This window comes from Thunnus maccoyii, chromosome 13 (genome assembly GCF_910596095.1).
Source record: "Thunnus maccoyii chromosome 13, fThuMac1.1, whole genome shotgun sequence".
NCBI lineage: Eukaryota > Metazoa > Chordata > Actinopteri > Scombriformes > Scombridae > Thunnus > Thunnus maccoyii.
In genome coordinates, this window is record NC_056545.1 from 28372582 (window position 1) to 28394018 (window position 21437).

A 21437-nucleotide genomic window follows, 5' to 3' on the forward strand; every position below is an offset into this window, starting at 1 on the left:
GAAGTTTGCCTTTTTTGTATCTTTATGATTCTTGGTTTTGGAATTTTATGTCAGCACGACATAGTCCATTCAATCAGAATCTGTTTTATCAGCCAGCGCAAGAATACAAATAATGTGTGTTGGCATTTGCTCCCCCAAAAAGCAAAACAGAAGAATAAATATAGACAAACATAAGGTAATATTGATAATGAAATAAATAAAGTAATATTAAAATGAAATTGAATTTTTAAAATCTATTATAGAATGGAATAATAGTTTTGAAATGGGATATAAAACTTGAAATGATATATTGACTGTACAAAGGAAATATGGATTGTGCTATGGACAAATAAATGACGTGTATGAAATATATGAGGGTGACAAGAGCAAAAATTAAATGTGACATGTGCATAAATAATTCAATTATGTAACAGTGGAGACTGAATGCAATGTAAAGTCCAATTTGATGAGATATACGAAAGTGACAAGTGCAAGGATTAAATGAGGGATGTGAAATGTAAAGTCCAGTTGGATAAACCCGTCTTCATCCAGTTTATGGTGCAAGACTTGATGCAATTTAGTGCAAAGGCAGATAAGGGTTAGGGAAGGACATTGTGTTGTGCGTGGACTTGGCACATTCGACTCCTGTTTTGGGTTGCCTGGTGGATTTCATTCCATTTCAAATTGCCACAATCAGAACTATCCGAATCCAAACGTCACTATCTCTGTTAAGAAAAGGCGTTTTATAACCTGTGGTTATAAAATGGGCAGTTGCTCATTTAATTTTATATTTCCTAGAATATATGGTGGAAGATATTTAATATGAAATCATCTTTTTAAAAGTGTGTGTGTGCATGTGTGTGTGGGTGCACCCGCTTTGACTTGAATAAGTGTTATCATCACATCACAGGCTGTTATCATCCATTTATTTCAGTGAGACAATGTTGGTGGAGCCCAGTAGATGCAGAAGGCCTGTTATCAGGCATGTGCTGTCATGTGACTGTCAAGTTTCTTTCTGTGAAAACAAGAAAAAGGTTTATATTCCTTTTAATCTCAGTGGGAAATACAATGTTTTAAGATAGTCTCTGCATTAAAATGTGTTTTGATAACATTTCTAGCGAGAAACGTGCATTTTATTTTCATCATCTTCATTCAGTAAATGTAGTCTTATTACAGAGATTGTTTCAGGTCTGTTATGGTTCTGTCCCAGTCTGGCTCTATGTCCCTCCACCAGTCCACCAGGCTTTTCCGCCTGTTTAAGACTGGACTGAGCGGGAAGGACAGATAAGAGAGGTTGCAGATTATATTTAAGGACCACTTGAGATAATGTAGCTTTCTACATTGACTCTTGTTGGAACTAATTGCAAACGTGAACTGAAACTCAGAGCAACAGTTGTCTTTTTTTATGTTACACACGGCCTTAATATGCAGGTCACTCCACTTGACAGATTTACTGGTTCATGTTTATGTCAACAGCAATTTATGTTTTTAGTCTTTATGGTAAAGGTTCCCAGGTTGGCAATGTAATTCTGAAGTTTATTTGCTGTGTTTGCTCAGGTTGACTTGTGCACTTTAAGTTATATTTATGTAATTCTGAGACAGTTTGATTTATGACCGTTTATATATTAAGAGGATTGTGCATGATTATATTGTAGACTCTTATTTTACTTATGGATGAAGTTCTATTTTTGATTTGTCCTCAGCCCAGAGCAGTTACTGCCTTCTGTGTTTCTTGTTGTTTTCCCCAGCCTGTTTTTCCCTCCACACCTGCCCTGCATCAGTCTTGTTAGCCCTGCCCTGCTCCCTGTGTCCTCCCCAGCCAATCAGCTCCCAGCCTGCAACCCAATCGCCAGAATAATACGTTGGCATCGAAGGTTTCTGCAAACCACAGAAACGTTGAATATGTACGTTTCAACACGTGTAATATGTATCATATCAACATTTCTACAAACGTAGCATATTAACATTTCTACCCACTGAATAATGATGTTTTATGGTGTGACAACCCTGTGGTTAAGGTCTGGTTAGGTTTAGGCACAACGACCACTTGGTTAGGGTTAGGGAAAGATCATGGTTTTAAAAAATAAAAGTAAAAACGTCCTGACCTCTCGCTAAAAACACCCGCTTTTGTCAGTTGAAACAGGAAGTTGGCACTGGTTTCGAGGTGGTCTCGAACCATACTCTCTGCTGACTTCCAACTTGCTGCCAAGAAACGTACTAACCAACTACCAGTTATTTTATGAAAATGAGATTCTGTGTGTGTTCACTGAGTCACCCCCCCCCCCCCCACACACACACACACACATCAGAGATAGGCCTAGGAGTTCATATTTAGATAGTTATAATCAGGGTGCAATTTGCCAGGAGGATCGTGGGGATTTTCCCCCTTCAGGTCTATATATCCCTGCCTCTGCTGAAGTATTTTTATCCCGGACAGGGACAACATTTATCCCCCTCATAGTGATATATGCTGCTTCACCCATAGACCATATAAAATATCTAAAATAAAAATAGGCTATTTAAAAGAAATCTAAAGTGCTGCAATGTGAGAACAGTCATTAGTGCAAACAACAATAAAGTCAGAAATGGACTTTCACTGTTAGCGCTCATGCTTGTGTGACAGTAGAGATAACACTGAGTCTAGGCCATGTGATGATGCAGTAAATGGACCAGGAGTTGCCTCCTTCCCTGCTCAGAGATTTGCAGAGATGTGGGTAAAAGAGGGGCGACACGCCGAGGTTGACCCCTCCACAGGAAAGCATAAAAAGAAGACAGAAGTCCATCATCAAAGCAGACTGTTTTCCTAGTCTGACAAGTAGGAATGTACTGAAGCCTATTTGTTTTGATGACAGCACGGTGTGCTATGCATGTTATTATTTTCTTTTCAATATTGAAGTTTGCTGTTTGCTGTGCATAGAGCTGAATTAAACAGTGACTTGCAAGAATGACATTAAGTGTATTGGCACGTCTGGCCGAGTGGTGCTATCCACAGTACTGAAAGGAGTGTTGGGGATTTAATTCTGGCATGTTAAATTACCATTTAACCTTTTGTTTCGTTGTATATGATCACATCTCCTATGTGTCTGGATGAGGAAAGGATTTGGCATGAACTTGACATCACATCACTGTGTGAAGGAGTTTTCATATATGATATCATAAACAAATACTCTCTAAACCAAGCAGACAAAGAGGAGCAGCAGACTGTCCTCTCACTGGTCAAGCCATCCTATCTTCATGATCGTTGCCATGGCGACCTGTGCTAAAGTAAACAATCTTACAGCGAGGTCTCTTCTCTGTTATGTTTCTAAGCCAAGGCTGTCTGGGTTGCAAATTCTTGTCTGAGCTATCAACTATGCATGCTGAGAGCTTTTTGCCTTCGAGTAGCATTTCACTGTTCATTGTTAATAACACACTTTGAATTGTAGGCTACATGTCTCCTTGATCAATCAAGCTGTCAATGAATCTTTTTGCTTAAATACATCCAAAACTCCTCCATTACAGATTATTCATAACAAATTTGAGGTTGTCGACAGGCAAAGTTTTTCTGGGCCAACTTTGGGTTGAGATCCAACATAGTCAAAATTCAAAATTGAATTCACATCAGTGAGATTACACCCTCGGAGAGATGTTTTGAGTAGGTGGGTAGGCTTATTTTGATTTTAATTGAAATACCGTTGTGTGTCTACGTCCACAGGGAAAGGAGGTTCTGAGTGCCATATATTGCTTCAGAGATCTGACAAATAAATAAACATTTAAAATGGATCATAAGATTATGGAATATATAATGTAAGAATTGTACATTATTGAACTGTGATAGGCTATAGTTGTTAGGTCATATAATTGTGACAGGATCAATGAGTAAAAACAGTAAGAAAAAGTGTGTAAAAGAACTGCTGATGTAAAATCAGACACCCCAGTTTGGGGGGTGGAACAGTGGGAAGAAAGAGAAAGACACACACACACACACACACACACACACACACACACACACACACACAGGTTGAAAAGAAAAAAAAAGGAAAAGACTAGCAAGGTTGGGGAGTAACTACTTACATTTAACAGCGTTATGTAATCAAATTATAAATGTAATTTTAATTACAAATGCAGAATCAAAACATTCCAATTTTAATTCAAGTTATATTGGAGAACTTTTAATGAAAGTCTGACTGTAACCAGTGTTAAGTTCTGCTGTAAGGTTTATACTGCCTGGTTCAATTTATGCTTTTATGCAGGGTCTACAAGATAAATTGTAGTAAGAAAAAAAAGATTAAACTGGACAAAGTTGTATGTGTGGTAGGTGTGTGGGTGTAAACAATTAAAAATAGTTATTGAAGACTTAAAGAGAATAGAAAATAAAAATACGCAACATATTCTACAGGATTGAAATATAATGTGGAAATATAAAAATGCTATTTAAGAGATGGGGGGTGCAAAGGATTCGCTCCTTTGCACCCCCCATCTCAGCAGTAAAAGCGAATGAACAAGTGTGTCTCACCAATTTCTAAATTTGTTACCACAGTAGGAGTTGCCAGCATCCCTATGGCAGAGTCCATGTCTAAAAAATGAAGGTTCAGATGTACAGCATTTTTCCTTATCTCCAACAAAAGTCCAATAAATTTGATGGGGTGAGTGTTTCTAACCATTCCTGATGACTTGCAATCATTTCAATTCATACAGTCCACCACTGATTGATTGTTTGTATTGCTGGACTTCACCAGATTTTGATATGCAACATACCTTCAGGGTTTCAAACTTTCAAAAAGTTGCTAAAACATCAGCAGTGTGTGCACCACTCTGCTATGAGACCTGTCTTGCATTATCATTGTACAGCAGCACTTAACCATACAGAAGAGTACAAGCGGTTGGCCAATTCATTTGTAAATACATAGTGTTTGGAGAGTGAGCAAATTTTGTTTGTGGGTCCACAGGGACGTGCTTTACCAATCCATTTACCTGACATACACAGTACATTGTTTGAAGCCGATGAGTCATGTTCACATCACTGTAGCAGTGACACCAGTTATGAATCAAAACATATTGGAGAAATGATGGCACGATGCCAATCATTGAGAAAGACTGATAGTTTCTCAATTCCAGACTGTAACAAGCCTAAGTGATAACTTGTACATGTTACACCTGAGTGAAGAAACTGCCCTGCCATCAATTATGGTTGTATTGCAACAGCCACCTCTATCAGTACAATATGGACCCCCATCTGATCTTTCTGAGGTTCCTGTCATGTTATGGGCTAAATGTAAGAACCATGGGGAATTGGTTAAGTCTGCCCCGCCTCACTGAGTGACACTTAAATCTAATGCTAAGCTGCCCATGATTAAACAATATTAATTGCCCCAGAAGGCAATAAAAGATTTTGAGCCAGTGATTCAGTCACTAATAGATCAAGGCATGCTGGGTGAAACTGCCAGTCCATGCAAGACTCCTATTCTGCCTATTCCAAAACCGGGCTGTCTGGATGAATGGCAATTTGTACAGAATATACAAGCCATCAATAACATCATAGTCATTGACCTGTGTTCAGCATTCTTTTCGATTTCTTTGCATCCAGATATCCAGTATCTGTTTGCATTCACTTTTAAAAGGTAAACAATACTGTACGACCAGGCTCGTGCAGGGATCTGTAGAGAGTCTGACGGTGTACGTGACAGTGGTAAAATGAGGATCTCCAGTTGCCAGGGGGAAGCACCCTTCTCTAATATGGTGATAACCTGCGGATAGCCTCTCCATTGAAGGAAGCCTGTTGTTCTGACTCCAGCTTGCACCTGCAAAGACTGGCTGAGTGAGATCACAGAGCCTCGTTGGCTAAGCTGCAGTTTTGTCTACCTGAAGTAACATACTTGGGACATATTCTAAAGAAAGAACATAGCTTCCTCTCACCAGAGAGAGAGAAACTTTTGAACAACATGCCTCCTAAGACTAAGAAAGAGATGCTCTCATTTTTGGGGATGGCAAACTACTGCAGGCATTGGATTTATGAGTATGTCGCTATGGACTCAGGCTTGCAGGCAGCCACAGTCCAATCTGCTCCTCCAACTGTGCTATGGATTGAGGAAATGCACAAAGCTTTTCGTGAACTGAAACATACACTCTCTGGAGCCCGAGCCTGGGGCATGCCGGATTATCTTCAGCCGCTTCATATGCATGGACATGAGAGGGATGACTGTGCTACAGGCATCCTGGTGCAGAAACATGGGTCTCAGTGCTGGCTTGTTGCGTAGTACTTGTCTTGACTTTCGCCTGTGGTCCTTGGCATCAGGGACATGCAGAGGGTGTCAGAGAATTCATAAAAGGCAATTTTTGCAAATGAATAAATAAATATATGGAATGACTACTTTTGCAACACTGTTAAAGGGATATTAAAATGTATGTATTTAAAACAAATCCATGACTGAGGTTGGTTCAAACACTGATACATGACAAGTTAATTAATGATACATGCAAAGAAGTGTATTTTAACTAAAAATTCAGCCCAACTCTTAACTAGCCCTCTGACTGACATCCTCACCTCAGATGCATAGTTGCCTCTCTCGCCTTCATATTTGTCTCTTACCACCTCTGGGAAGACATCATGCATTTAAGCCACAATTCTAAAAAGCAACACATAAGCTTTAAATAAGATGTATTAGAAATTGGATTATAAAAGATTTTAACAGTTAACATTCCTTCATCCCTTCCCTCCCTCCCTTCAAAAATTATGAAAAAAGTTCTTGAACTTAACTATTTGCCTAAATATATAATGACATATAGTAAACAGTTAACATTCATGTAAATGTAGCTGCATTCACTGTCCTAATACACATTCACCTGTTGAGATATTGACATAACACATAAATACAAAGAAATATGTATGCTTACTGTAGTAATCTTATATTTATATTAGGTGTGCTGTGATCCTGTGACACATGGGAAAACATTGGTTGATTCTGCAGCCAAACAAGCTGCCATTTCCTCTTCCTACATGGTATGTCAATGTAGCTCCTCACAACCTGCACATCCGATTAGTGTACATTTGGTTGCGTGTCTTTCCTCAGTCTATCCTCCATATGATAGTGCATGTTGCTCATGGGCCTGCACATGTAGAAAGGAGGGGATAAAGGAGGGATAAAGCAAGAGTTTGGATACAATAACAAAAGTTGCTTGAAAGAAATAGGCTATAGGTAAAGTAATAACTCTCATAAGTCTCCATATACTGTAGTGGATAGTCAATTAAAGGAATAAAAGTTTCACTTCTTCAACTTTTACCTCTTCTAAAGAAAATTGAAGCATGACCACTTGAAGGGAATAAACTTCTCAGGGAAGAAACAGTGACAGCCTCTGTGGCAAAGATAACTCAGAGGCTTAACAGTGCTAGGATTTCAGTGTACTATAAAAGAGATTGCACAAAACAATGATGGTCTACACGTCTGAAATGGCAGTTTTAAACTGTGCAATTGAGCCTGTGATGCTCTGAAAGGAAAGTATGACAATATTGTGAAGAGTGATATTGCAAAATTGCCATTACAAGCTGGGTTGATTCAGACTTTGATTCACACGATGCTTGATTGATTAAGGTAGATGTATGTTATTCCAACTCTGAGGGATATTATGTTAGGTAATTATTGTTTATTTCACTAACAAAGACCACGCCATTTGAACGGTATAAAAGTAGTTTTATTTGGATTGTCGAGAGGGTTCAGGATTGGATGAGGATGTATGGTGGGCTGGATGGGGGTCGAGGAGCGGGATGAAGGGGGTAGATGGCATGGGGATGACCGGGGACCAAAAGGAATCACAAAGAGGCTGGAGCATCTAGTAACCCGGGGGTCAAGACTCAGGGTGGGGGACATGTCTCGATGAGCTTTCTGCTTTGTCATCCCCCTGTGGTTCCTAAAATAGAACGAGAAGAATTACTTATGCGGGAGTATTATCACTAACGAGCATGTCTTTGATGGTGGGAGGAAACCGGAGTACCCGGCCGAAACCCACGCGAACAGTGGGAGAACATGCAAGCTCCACGCAGAAAGGACCTGGGACGGCCAGTGTTCGAACCCAGGACCTTCTTGCTGTGAGGCATAAGTGCTAACCACTGTGAGCCACCGTGACGCCCATTGAGAGGGGAGAGAGGAGAAAAGTGGGGTTTGGGGGAGAAGGGCCGTGAGGACTGAGACAAACGGGAGAGAAAAGAGTTACACACGCCTATATAGGTATATTTACACACACACGTAGTTCCGACCAAGCAATCTGATTGGTCAACTAGACATTCAGAACGTGTTCAAATCAGCATGACAGCACACCTCGCCGTGCTCAAATGAAAAAAGCCTCATCACTAAAAAATATTACTCCGCCATTCATTAGAAGTACAGACTGTGACGTTGTGATAACAACAGTCATTTCTGGGTAGACGACTGGTGGTTGATTTAAATTGCGGAGATATGTGAACTTGGCAAACTTGTTATTCTTCTGTCGTCATTTTCGGCCGTAACTAACGTTTGAAGATATACAGTTAAACACGGTGGTCCGACCTATCTGACGTTTCTGTTGGCTTTATTTTATGTACTGTGTTGCTTTGCTAGTGTCTTTCGTTTGGTTTGTTTTGTATAGGGGGGGGGGGGGGGGGGGGGTCTGTGGTGAAAACCCGGAGCGGAGTTTTGAGTTGTCTCTTTTATGTTTGTGAAACTGGATTGAACTGAACTGATTAGGGATTGTAGGGAAAACAAAACAGACCCTTTGCCGAGTGGACTGAACTCTGAGACTGTGGGACGAGTTACACACGCACACAGTCACACACACAAAATCCGAACCCCTTTTCACTCTTCATCGTTACCTAGCACCCCCATACACGGCAAAACATAGCCATTTTCCCTTTTTCCCCCCAGTTGAGAGTATATCTTAGCTTCCACTCCGGTATCCTCCATCAGCTGTGCTGGTGCTACGGCGCTACTAGCTTAAAATGTCTGAAGTTTGCGGACAAAGTAGCCAAATCTGTCCATGGAAGAATTATTTTTTTCAGCGGATATCTTAGTTACAACGAGATTGAGCTAGCAAAGCAGTTTTGTATTTATATGTGAGGTATTTATTCAGTTTGGGAAATGCCGCGATCTCCAGAATGCATTAGCTGAAGTTGGCTGGCTGAGTCAGCAGGAACTAGAAATCGTCTGTTGCTAGGTCGTTATTAAGGGTCGACCTACTTGCTGGAGTAGTAAACTAGGCTTCATTACATAGGATTCTACTGACGTGAGTGATGGTTTTCCAGGTATTAGTCATACCCCATGTATTTCCATGGAAACAAAGATAACACAAGAAAAACGTTTTTTATTTTTAGAGCGAACTGCCTCACAATATGAATAAATTTTGTTTATATCTTTTATTTTGTTGGTAAATGTTGTATAATCGCAATATTACACTTGAGGGTGTGCTTTACCTTATTGTTGGCAGGACAGCGGTGCAGTCAGGAACGACGCGCAAGCCCTCTGTTGTGGTTGTGGTAGGCGGCGTTGTGACGTCATCGGTGTGCGGCGGCCCGGCGGCGGACAATGAACCCGGAGGAGCGGGAGGATTTTAGCTGCCAGAGTTGGAAAGTTTGTCTTTATCATCGTTTCGTAGGATTGGGACGACCGTCTCCTCCAGAGCTCGCTGGAGGTGAGCAAACATCCGGTTGAAGATGTTAATTGCTGGAAAAAGAGCCGTATCAGAGTGGGCCACTGCGTGGGTGCGTGTGGAGTGTCTGGATCCCAGCTGATCAGAAGCGCTGTGTCTGGAGGAGAAGGGTTCCATGTGGATGTGGTGGTGAAGGAGATATCTTGTTGGTACTGCTACTCTAGTCGTGGGCAGTATGTTGCTGAGGAACTTGGAGCACGGGCAGAAGGTAAGCATTTGCGATACAAGCTGTCGTAGGTCACGTGAGAACTGAGACGAACGGGAGAAAAAGGGGTTAGACATGCTTATATAGGTATGCAGGGATGATTGAATTGGTAAGGCGCAGGTGATTGAATTTAGTGAGAGAGAGGGGCGTGGTCTTATTCCTGAACCTTTGTTATAATAAGAACTCTATCAAAAAGGGGGAACTGTGAAAGAATTTTCATATGCATATCATATATGAATACTCCTTAGCCCAAGCAGACAGAGAGGAGCAGCAGGCTGTCTTCTCTCCGTTCAAGCCAACGTATCTTCATGATCATTGCTATGGGGACTGGCGCTAAAGTAGACAATCTTATAGCGAACCCCCCCTCTGATTTAGATTTTTTTCACAAATCACACCGTGGCTGTGTGGAGCTGACCAGCAGCAGTTTTAAATGGAATAAAACCTACCCAACTTTACATTTCACATCCCTCATTTAATCCCTGCACTTGTCACTTTGTTATCAAGCCTAAAAAACTGAGGTCGAGATAAGAGATAATCTAAGACCCAAGCGACAGTTGTGTCGTTTAAAAATTCATTAATTTGTCAGGTGAAAGGTGTTAGGACTGAAAACATAGATCTTGCATTTCATCATGAAAATAAGGTTAAAAGCAAGCCAAGTCAAACAGTTTTACCTTGAAGGATTTTTGTCATTATTTCCATAAAAACAGAAAAAAAAATCATGACTAATGAAATAAAATATGTAGCCTTTTGAACTTTCAATGGGTTCTGTGAAGCTATGCCTGGGTAAAGTCATGTCCATGAAATGTGAAAATTAAAACTGTCACAGGACTAAACCAAATACATTGTTGGAAAGGACTCAACCTGGAGAGTAACATCATGTCAGTCTGAAAATGATACACAGCTCCTGCTTTGATATATTGACCTCTGAACCTTGAACCCAGTTCATGTTTGAAGGCTTATCATTCAACAACAGGAGGGACTACAGACATCGAACTAGAAAACTCTTGACCTCAGCTGTCACCAACTGGGGGTGCCGTCAAATATGGAAAAAAGCTATTTTCACCCATTAAACAATTAGATTTTTAAAATCTGATGACACCAATGTGTTTTCCAACCCCTTAAACCCACTGGAGTACCCAAAGTTTAATACTGCCAACTTCCAATTATGGGGACTATATCAATGTAATTAAAAACTACAATGCTCATTAGAGACACACCATAAACTTGTTATGAAACACACAAATCAGCCGGCATACTTGTAGTTCTTCTGGTTTCCAGAGTAGGGTTGTGATTATGGTTATAAAAAAAATTTATATTTACTAAATATATCAATAATCTACTACAGCTGAAACATACATCATAATGCATCTGGATAAGCAGGGGAGAAAAATCAGGTCAGTCCATCTGGGATAATTTAGCTGGTATTTTAGAAATGAGTTTTTGAGTTGGGTTCACAGTCGGCGGGAGTTAATGCAGCATTCAAAGAGCGATTCAACCATTCAAAGATCTTTTTTTATGTAATTATAGCCTTCACATGGTTTTTTAGCACCCTCAGGAATGTAATAAACTGCATAGAAATAATTCAGGTTCGTTGAAAGTCTAGGGGACATAAAACACTTGGAGATAGCCTAAGTCAACTACAAGTCCCAAACTGCATTTCCTCAAGAATTCAGCCAGTCACAATGTTCAAATTCTGGATTTCAAATTGAATGAATCTGTTTCATAAAATCAGTTTTTTATTGAAAGAACATCATCAAACAGTTACATAAAATAACAGAAATAAAATAACAGCTCAGATAACTACACAACGTAAAGACAATGATTCAGACATGTAAGCTGCATGGTTTCAGCGATATCAGTGTCCATAGCAACCACCATAGCAACAACAGAAAGACCTGAAAGAATCTTCGTAATAACCAACAAACTAAACATCATATACATTCACTGATTTAAGATTATGAAAATAGATTTTATAAATCGCTAGAAATGTTATCAAAACACATTTTAATGTTGAAACTGTCTTAAAATATTGCATTTTCCACCTAGAATAAAGATGATCATTTGGGGTTTTTTTTGGCATGTCCATCTTTTTGGGTCCATTGGAGGAAATCCACAATTGCATACTCCCCATAGACAACTGGAAAGGCCACCCGGCTCACAAGCAAAAAGTGTGGCGCTACAGAGGACAGCGAACCGTTGTCCTCCTCAATTGGAAGAAGAAATGACACCACACACCACTTCCATCCATCTGCATTTCAAACCTGTGCTCTCGCTGCATTAAGAAGGATTAAGTCAGAACTTTAACAGACCATTAAAGACTTTCAAAGGAAGTCTGCCTTTTTTCTTCTGTGAAACCTGGCTGCACGATGACATCACTGACACCGCTGTGGATTTATCTGGATACCAACTCATCAAAGCTGACCAGGACACAGTGGCATGTGGGAAATCAAAAGGAGAAGGTATGTGTTTTTACATCAATGACAACTGGTGCTCGGATGTACTAAAAACATACCTACACTGCTCTAGTATCCTGGAGTGAGTGTTTATCAAGTGCAAACCATACTACTCCCTGAAAGAAATCTTGTCTGTCATCCTTGCAGATGTTTACATCCTCCTGCAAGTCCTCATCTGAGAAGCACAACACATGAACATGAATTCTCTCATATGAACTGCTGAGCTACAAACAGCTCGTGATGTGTGCCACATGCGATGGTAATACACTGAACCACTTTTACTACTACACCATCAAAACATGCATACCGCTCCATCTCACATCTCACTGCATAATGGAGTCTTTGAGAAGCCCTGAGGACAACAATAAGTCATTTGCTGACACTGTAGGCTCATATATCAACTTCTGTGAGCAGATCTGCCTCCCAACCAAAATCATTATAAGGTACAATAACCACAAGCCCTGGTTCTCCAAACGGCTCAGAGAACTCAGGTGCCACACATCACCAGCGACCTAAAATGGGAGGAACAATCATCTAATGTCATCAAGAGAGTTCACCAGAGGATGTTCTTCCCCAGACTGCTCTAGAAGATGAACAAGTCCTTGAAAGTTTGCACCCAGTTCTACAGAGCCACCATCGACACCTCACCTCCTCTATCACTATGTGTTAACCCGCATCCTCTGCCAACACCAAACTCAGACTGGAACACATCGTGGAAACAGCCAGGTGGCGTACAGGCCAGGAACAGGTGCCTGTGAGTGCTCTGCACGATGCCAGAGCCAGGAAGCGAGCCAGCAGGATAGAGGCGGACCCATCACACCCGGCCATCACTCTCCTCAACAACCGATTTTAGCCCCCACCACATCCCACTCCCATCCATCATGCACCAAGTGATACAGCACAGTGAGTCATGCCTGTGCTCTATCACCAAGTGTGTGTGTGTGGTAGGTGCACACAAACCCTTAATCAGTTTGAAATAAATTCTGTAATGGTTTTGTAATGGGTGACTTCTTCTCCATACCAACGGTGGCTGAAGCTCATAATGTAGCCCTCTGCCATCCAAAACTGACAAAAAAAATTTATTTCTCAGAATGGAAGGAGAAATAATTAAAACTGATGACCATAACATTAAACTATCATATTTTTGAATTATCAAGTAGACTTTTGTGTATTTTTGTTGAGAAATGCTGAGGATATCATTTCATTCAAAGAAAACCTTAACATGGGAATTGGCAGTGGGGAAAGTTCTTCCAGATGGCGGGTCCTCCTCTTGGTTCTCCAATGGGACTGATGCTCAGAGTGTCTTATAGCATCGTGTCTGGGTTAACATTGGAGTCAATGGACAGCCGGAGTATTTGCTCTGACCTAATATTGCCGTGGGTGGGTTTACATTGGTGATAGTTGAAAGCCTGGTGCATCACTATGCCAAAGGGTACCATGTGCGTCTCTATGAGACACTGATATGGGCAGAAATATGTTTCACTAGAAACTGAATTTGAACATAATTTGAATTTGTATTGCTAACTTGAATAATTGCATTGAAAAACTGAATCTGAATAGCATAGTTTGAAAGTGAATTTATTCATTTGGAACTGAATTCCAATAAACTTGAAACTGAATGTAATATTATGAAATTGTATTCAGTTGCTCTGAAACTGTATTTGATACTTAAAATTTGATACTCACTGAAAATTCAGCTCTCTATATAGCCTACAATACTTCCACATTCAGTTCTCATAATTCAAATTCAGTTCACTGAGACATCCGGTTGTAACGACTTTTTCCTCTCTTCAAATTATGCTATTCAGATTCATTTCTTCAACGCATTTATTCAAGTTAAACAATACAAATTCCAATCATGTGATTCAAATTCAGTTTTTTAATGCAATTATGTAAGTTGAGCCATTCAAATTCAAATATAAATGACTCCAATTCATTTTCTAGTGACATATTTATGCCCATATACAGAGGGCCATGTCAAAGTGTCAGTATTTGAAGACCTGGGAATCAGAACAGGCCTGATATATCCCTGGCAGTTTCCCGTAGATATGTCCAGACATCCAGCATTCATTGTGTCTGATCTGGCTGGTAGTCATAAACTTTCCACCTCCATCAAGAAAAGGAGGAATGGAGAGTAACGGCTGAAATACACCAGGCATGGACGTGACACGTCACTTAGGCAGGGCAGAGCAGGGTTTTTTACCTGCTACACTAACTCTGTCTGTGTTGCATGTGGTTGTGTGCCTGACATTGAGATTTGCCAAGTGATAATGCAGTTGGTTATACCGGGTTTGGAAGCGTAGACTATATTAACTGGGATTGAATTAATTAACTAGATAATTCAACTACAGGATCATGGATACATATTGATTTGATTGATTGATTTTAATGTGCAATGTAAAAAAAAAAAAAACACAAGTTTGCACTGCTGCGTCACATTGCCTCTGGTACAATAGATTGTACTTGTTTTTTTACACACTTATATGTAGTTTTTACATGTTGAAGCCGTGCTTAGAGAGAAAAAAATAGACCAGCTGCATAAAAATAGAGATGAGCCACACGATGCTCCCATGTGGGTACATATGGTTTCCTCGGTCAACATAGCAGCTTCACTTGATTATAATGGATACGCTCTGCTGCGGCCATGCTGCGACGTGTCACGCCACATCCGTGCCTGCTGTATTTCAGCCTTAGGGTGGAAGAAAAAGCATCCTTGGATGGGATGTAAAAGAGAATTGTGAAATACCACATTGTCCCACACCATAACAAAATCTTCTGGATTCAGCCTCACCTGGCACAAGTCTGTCATAGAGGTCATCAAGGAATGAAATGAGGTGCTCAGTGTCATATGACCCAATTACTAGTTTATGTGCTTTAAGTTCTTTTTTTGTAGCAGAATGTAGCAAACTGCAGTCTGATTTAGTCATTTTGCGTTAGGTGTTTAATGTAAAATTAATTTTATACAATAGTATGTAAGCTTGTGCAAAAATTACTAAACACACAGAGGTTTGGTGGTGATTGAGTTTAAATGACAAAAGTTCATGGATTTTGAAAGATGTGGTCATTGAATGCATTTTGTGTCAAAGCAATGAAAATGGATTCACAGTTTAGTCGACATTGGAAAAAGTGAATTACTATAATTGTAAAAATTGTATATTTTGGGTATCTTGACTCTTTTGACACCACAAGCAGGTACAGTATAATCTCTGACATACTCCAGAGCCTCTGTCTAGCCCTGGGCCACTACTGTAAATCCTTCAAGAGTCAATCGTATTATGGATCAGTGTATGCATAAATTAATCTAATGTCTTGTTTGCAGTCCTGTGGTTTGACAGGTTTTTCAATGCATACTTCAGGTGGTCATGCTTTTTGACAGCATGTCAGGTTATGCTCTTGTTTTAGACATAATCAAAGTGTTCAGTCAACATTCAGGAAGTTATATGAAGCTAATTGCCCTCTGGGTGAATGCTCTCCAAAATCTTTGGCAATGTTCCAGCATTATAATTACTTCTCTGCTTAATTGTCAACCAAGGCTCGGCAAAGACATCATGATGAGCTGTTAGTGTTCAAAGAACGATGGATGCATTGAGTGTTTGCATGTTATCTAATTCTACGTTGCTTGTTTATATCCTAATAGCAGATATTCTATTCATTCATTGTGCATGCTGAAATATAAGAAATTACATACGTTTGTCTTGTCAATAAAACAAAAAGCTATATCTAAAAATCTACATTTCAGAGCGAGAGATTTGTATTTATTTTTTGAGTATGTTTTTTTTTCTGAAACAGAATCCTCCTTTCAAAGAGAAAGCCTGAAGCCATCTTGTTACTCAGCAATTCCTCTGAATTGTCTTTCAGGATCATTGACCAGCAAGCGTACTCTTTCTGAAGAAAACAATTTGACATTTCAATAGAATCAACCAAGCAAAGCGCATTAGTTCTGCAGCATGTACACTTTCAAAGGTAATTACAGAACAAAAGAGGCGAAGCGTAAAGTGATGAAGCAGGAAATCTTTCCCATTCGAAATATTAAATATAGCACGCTAAACATTGGGTGCTCATATCCCCTTTTAAGGCACTGTGCCATCTTTGTTTGTTTCAATGGATCTTTCTCACAGCAGGCATTTTGACTTGTTATAGCAGGAAAGGTGTAATTAATAACATTAGTGATGGCTCTGTTCCATGTAAATGTCCCAGTAAGCCGTGACAGTGAGCCACCATGCACAATACCAGGACCCTGAAACTGGCACACCTGAATGGAATTCAGCCATTAATCACCTTAACCTGCACCTGTGTTTGACAAGTCAAGATGTCTGGTGTGAGAAGGGTCTATAAACAGACCTTCATGATGCACTGAACAAGCAGCTCAAAGTAATAAACAATGTAATGTCAGGATAGACACAGCCAATCATCACCAGCTTCCAATTTATGTGTACAAGGGAGAAACCTGCGCAACAGTAGGTCTTTTTAATGGAGGACACTTGGACATGTCACAGTAAAGCACAGGTGTAAATAATAACATGAATGATGGCTGAATTCCATTTAGCTGCTTCAGTTTCAGTGTCCTGGTATTGCACATGCTGGTTCACTGTCACATTATCATGACTTACTGGGACACTTGAATAGAACTTGTTAATGTAATTAGTAACACGTGTGCTTTCCGACTATGACATGTCTAAATGTCTGTTGCAAAAAAGGTCTATTTATTAACTGTCAATCAACACAAACACACAATACATACAAAGAAAAAACACTGTAGAGCAGTCCCTAATCATTGAAAATAGTTGGAACAAGAGTTAGAACCTGAGAAGAGAAGAAAACAGAAAATACCTGGAGGAGAATATAGTATTCAGATATAAAGAAACAAGGTCACAGTGCAGCTAGTTAACACAATACACCACATAATAAAGAATACTCTACACTGGCTCCTTGTACATGCAGTAAGAATCAAAGTCTATTTGCGTACCTACACAGAAAAAAATCAAGCGAAGCAAATCACATAAGCATCCAGTTGCAAATCATTATTTGTAGGAAGAGTGTGTCAATTATTGTCCTACTGAGGATGAATTTTCTAAATGGAGAAATTTAGCAAAAAGGAGGTCAGTCCAAAAAATACAAAAACATTACAGTATGTATTAATACTCCCCTTGCAATACAGATCCAGATGGACTGTTTCAGTTTGAAAGGAAGGAAGTATGCGTTGCTTTAAGCCTGTAGGAGGAGAAATGTCAGTGAGCATCATTACAGTGAGCAGCCGCAGGATAGCCAGGGTCTTTTTCTGTGATCAAGTCTTCAGTGTCCACAGATTATTTTGCTTTCTAGATGTCACACAAAACCAAACACATGATTCACACATAATAACACCTTTAACTTGGCAATCATATTAGGTCTTATATGTATTATTGCATTGTGTAGTTGTTCCACACTGATGTTTGCCATTAGAATTGGAGCTACAGTACAACCTTTTAAAAACACACACCCTGAATGAGAGGAATGGTATTCATTTTCCAAGAATGGTGAATGGGATTTGTTAAGAGTGAAATTAAAAGCATTCGCAATCCTGTCTGAGAGATAACTCTCCTTGGAAAAATTGGTTTTCATTCCAGGCATTTTACTGATCAATTGTGCTCTGAGGAACCAACTTTTAAAACTCTTTTTTTATTTGAGCCACTGTCAAACAGGCAAAGAAGTGATAATCGGTCTCCATCTACCCACTTACACAATTTGCTTGGATTTCATATTTTGTGTGTATTTATCCTCCCTTTTGGAACATTAACTTCACGCTCTTCCACCTCTTCACTGCACCTGCCCTAGCAGTAATTTCAAACAACTACTATAACTTCATTACACAAGAGCCCTCAATGTCCATACACGGCAAATACAATGTTTGTATATGAAAATCATTACAAGTTGTGCAAGGTCTCTATAGTTGGTTGGAAGTTTATTTCATTGTGCAGCAGACACAATGTATTTAACTCCAGCAGTATAGAGGAGTTTTTGAGGATTCAGGACATGTCCTAAAAATATGTTGCTGTCAAAGAGTCTGCGAGGTTTTTCAAAGTTTGGCACAAACTGGGACTTTGTACCAACATGAACGAACACCAGCAGAAAAGCCAGAAAACCCCCATTCATCAATCTATGTACGCTTGAAAAATACATTTTGTTTTATTTTTGAACAGAAATAAAGCGTAAATTTATATCCTGCATTAATCTGTGGAAATGAAAAGGGGAATTAAAACAGACAATAGGTGATTTGACTTAGAGATTTATTAGATTAGTAATTGATTTTGACTGTCTTTGCGGTTACAGCCAAAATTTTACTTAAGAATAAATTATTTTTTTAGTTAATTTATAGCATTATAATAAACAGCATAAGGCACCGAGGTTCGCTAAGTGTTCTCTTAAACTTAGTCACTAAAATGCAGTTGTAACGTTGGGGGATATATACAGTACAAAATTATTTCTAATGACTAATTATTGTCCCTCGATAGCTTAAAAGCTTTTTTATGTATTCTTTCCCTGTAACGACTCAGAACCTCGGAACCCAAAAGCATGACCTCAGGGACAGGAGCAGAGTCCAATATATTTTAATCAGTCCAAAAAACAAGCAGGGGTCACAAACCAGGCAGACAGGGAGATCAGCCAGACAAATCCAAGGGACTAGGCAAATCTCAAGACCGGGAAATAGGCGAGCGGATAGATAGATTAAGAAATGCTGGAAAGCTAGGCAAACACACTAGACAATCTGGCAAGGAGCATGAGAATGTAGACCAGTATATGAGGAGTGACCAATGAGCCTAATGGGATCCAGGTGAGATGAGTGGGAAACTCAGGTGAGGGGAATGAGGTGATTGCAGGGAAAGATGAGTGTGGCAGGATCTATAATGACAGGAGAGTTAATGATCAGGCAGGTGAACAGCATGAAAAATAGTCACTAAGACGGTGAACCTGTGACATTCCCCCCTTTTTGTACTTACTTTAGCTTACATAAATGAAATGAATATGAAATGAGATATTATCGAAAAAAATAACAGGAGTCAGGTCCAAATGGGTCAAAAAATTATTTTTTTCATAAAAAGATGGCAATTTGTTACTAGTCGCAGATAACTGTAAAAAAAAACATTATTTCATGAACCCTAATGTAAGTCCATAGTAGCTAAAACATGCTATGTACTATTATTAAGCTGTTTTTCATTATCAAAGCAACTACATTTGGTTTCACACTGTGTAAATTTGCATCAGATTATTGAGTTCACTGATTGCTTCACACAATCATTGATTATTTCCCTGGAGAGTACATCTCTATGCATGTAAGCCAGAGCTTGACGTTATGATGTTTGGGTTTCATTTTCCTTAACCACACAGTAAATATAGCCTGTTTGACTTACCTACAGTAACCGAACAAAACTAATCCATCTTCTTTTGACAGTTGGAGTTCAATTCTTTACCCTTATCATATTTTCTCCTTCAGTAATTGCCTTTTCTTTCTATTTCTCAGGCTCAGAGAAGGGAATTTATTAGATTGTGAATCTCAGCGGCATAGCAAGAAAAAAAAAGAAAACCTCAGTCAAAGAAAAATACAGTAAAGCCCCAGAGGCCAAGTAAGTCTGGCATATAATGTATCTTTATCTATGACTAATGACACAACTTCTTTGGTATTCTCATTACAGCTGAGCCCTTCGCTATCTCTCCCAAAGGACATTCATTTCAATGAGATTGTACAAATGTGTATGAAAATCTATGTTGCCCTGAAACACATCAGCTCAAGTCCAATACTCATTTGACCCCAGGATGTTGAAGTTCAATCACTGATGCTAATTTTCTTTCTTGTGACTGTGAGGAAATGGTTTCCAACAAATGGTTAGATGGAGCTTATGGAATACAAGAGGCTGTGATTGCTCAGAGAGCCTGTTAAGGCACAAACATGAATTTCAACAACACATTCATCCCATTGTCTCGCTTCTCGTCTTCACTGACACTTTGCTTCCAACCCTCTACTCTGTTGTAGCTCGCTCTCCTCTCTTCTGACATCTCCCTGCCACACTCTTCTCTCATAGAGGTTTTATAAACCAATTCCCTTGGAAAAAAATCAATCCATTAGAGGTAGATTCCAAGAAGAGGAGAAAATTAAATAATTAAGGGTGCTGCAGTGAAAATAGCTGCTGAAATGAGCCTGTTCAATCACTTAACAAGGTGTCGTTTTATATTCCTGAGAGGTGGCCCTGTGTCAGAGTACAGATAACCTTTTAAAAGACCAATTTACTTTTCCCAATTATTTAGACCCACTCTATTAACTATATTACCAACTTTAAGTGTCTCTGTGCCCTCCTTAAGTTGTTAAGGCTAAGGGCTACACAGCATGCCAATGAATTTACCTTAAAGTGGTCATATTGGAAAAATGTCTAACCTTTTGCAATAAAGCAGCTCCAACTTTAAATTGGATATGTAAAAGTAGCAACTTTCTTGCAAAAATATTCTCTCTAAACCCTTTATAAATCCAGTTGTAGATATTGAGATGAATTAAGACAATAAAAAATATAACATTCTCTGACATCTGTCATGGCAAATAATATTGTAGTTAATTGAGTAAAATTAAAGTACTAAAAGAAAATGCCAGAGAATCCATTCTGTGTGGGCTTGTATTTATTGACCTTTGAGTTAATAGTTAGTGGATTGTTGGAAAGAGGCAAATAGACTGGTATGTACTGTCTATGTGTGCTTGTGAAATTGAAGTTCTCCTCAGTTTGATGTATTAAGTGCCTTGCAAAGTCTATAACCAGCCACAGATTAGTGTTCTTAAATGATATGGTCACACTAACACTTCAACGTATTCACTGCTCTCATCAAATGTACTATTCTTTACACAGGTGTCAAAGGACAGATCAAATATTTCTTTGAGATTTTTACAATCCATGGCATCAGAACATGAGTGAGGGAAATGGCTCCACTGTTGACATCACCCATCTATTCTGCCTCGCATCCTGATTAATGATGTTAGCAGCTACCTGAAGAAATGACATCCATCTTGACATTCCTGAGGTGAGTCAGAAAAATATCTGATATCATGCTCTTTTTTTGTGTAATATGTCTGCTTGTATGTGTCCGTAAGCCGAGCAATAATTGTACTCATATAAAACAACAACAAT

At 39.3% G+C, this 21437-nt stretch overlaps 2 long non-coding RNA genes across 3 annotated transcripts in view; one reads left to right on the forward strand and one right to left on the reverse strand.

Annotated features, from left to right (window-relative positions):
- Positions 1 to 795: 795 nt before the first annotated feature.
- LOC121909870 lies at positions 796 to 9477 on the reverse strand. The gene is made up of 5 exons (XR_006099541.1): positions 9398 to 9477; positions 6853 to 7065; positions 6503 to 6584; positions 6083 to 6242; positions 796 to 994 (listed from the first exon to the last, which is right to left on the reverse strand). It is a non-coding gene; the product is annotated as an uncharacterized LOC121909870 (long non-coding RNA).
- A 276-nt stretch (positions 9478 to 9753) lies between these two features.
- LOC121909871 overlaps positions 9754 to 21437 on the forward strand; it is a 34025-nt gene continuing 22341 nt past the window's right edge. The window contains exons 1-3 of one of the 2 annotated variants that reach the window (XR_006099542.1): positions 9754 to 9841; positions 19790 to 19892; positions 21159 to 21330. This is a non-coding gene — a long non-coding RNA (uncharacterized LOC121909871). The remainder of the gene's footprint in view (positions 9842 to 19789; positions 19893 to 21158; positions 21331 to 21437) is intronic. The other variant, XR_006099543.1, reaches the window with a different exon arrangement.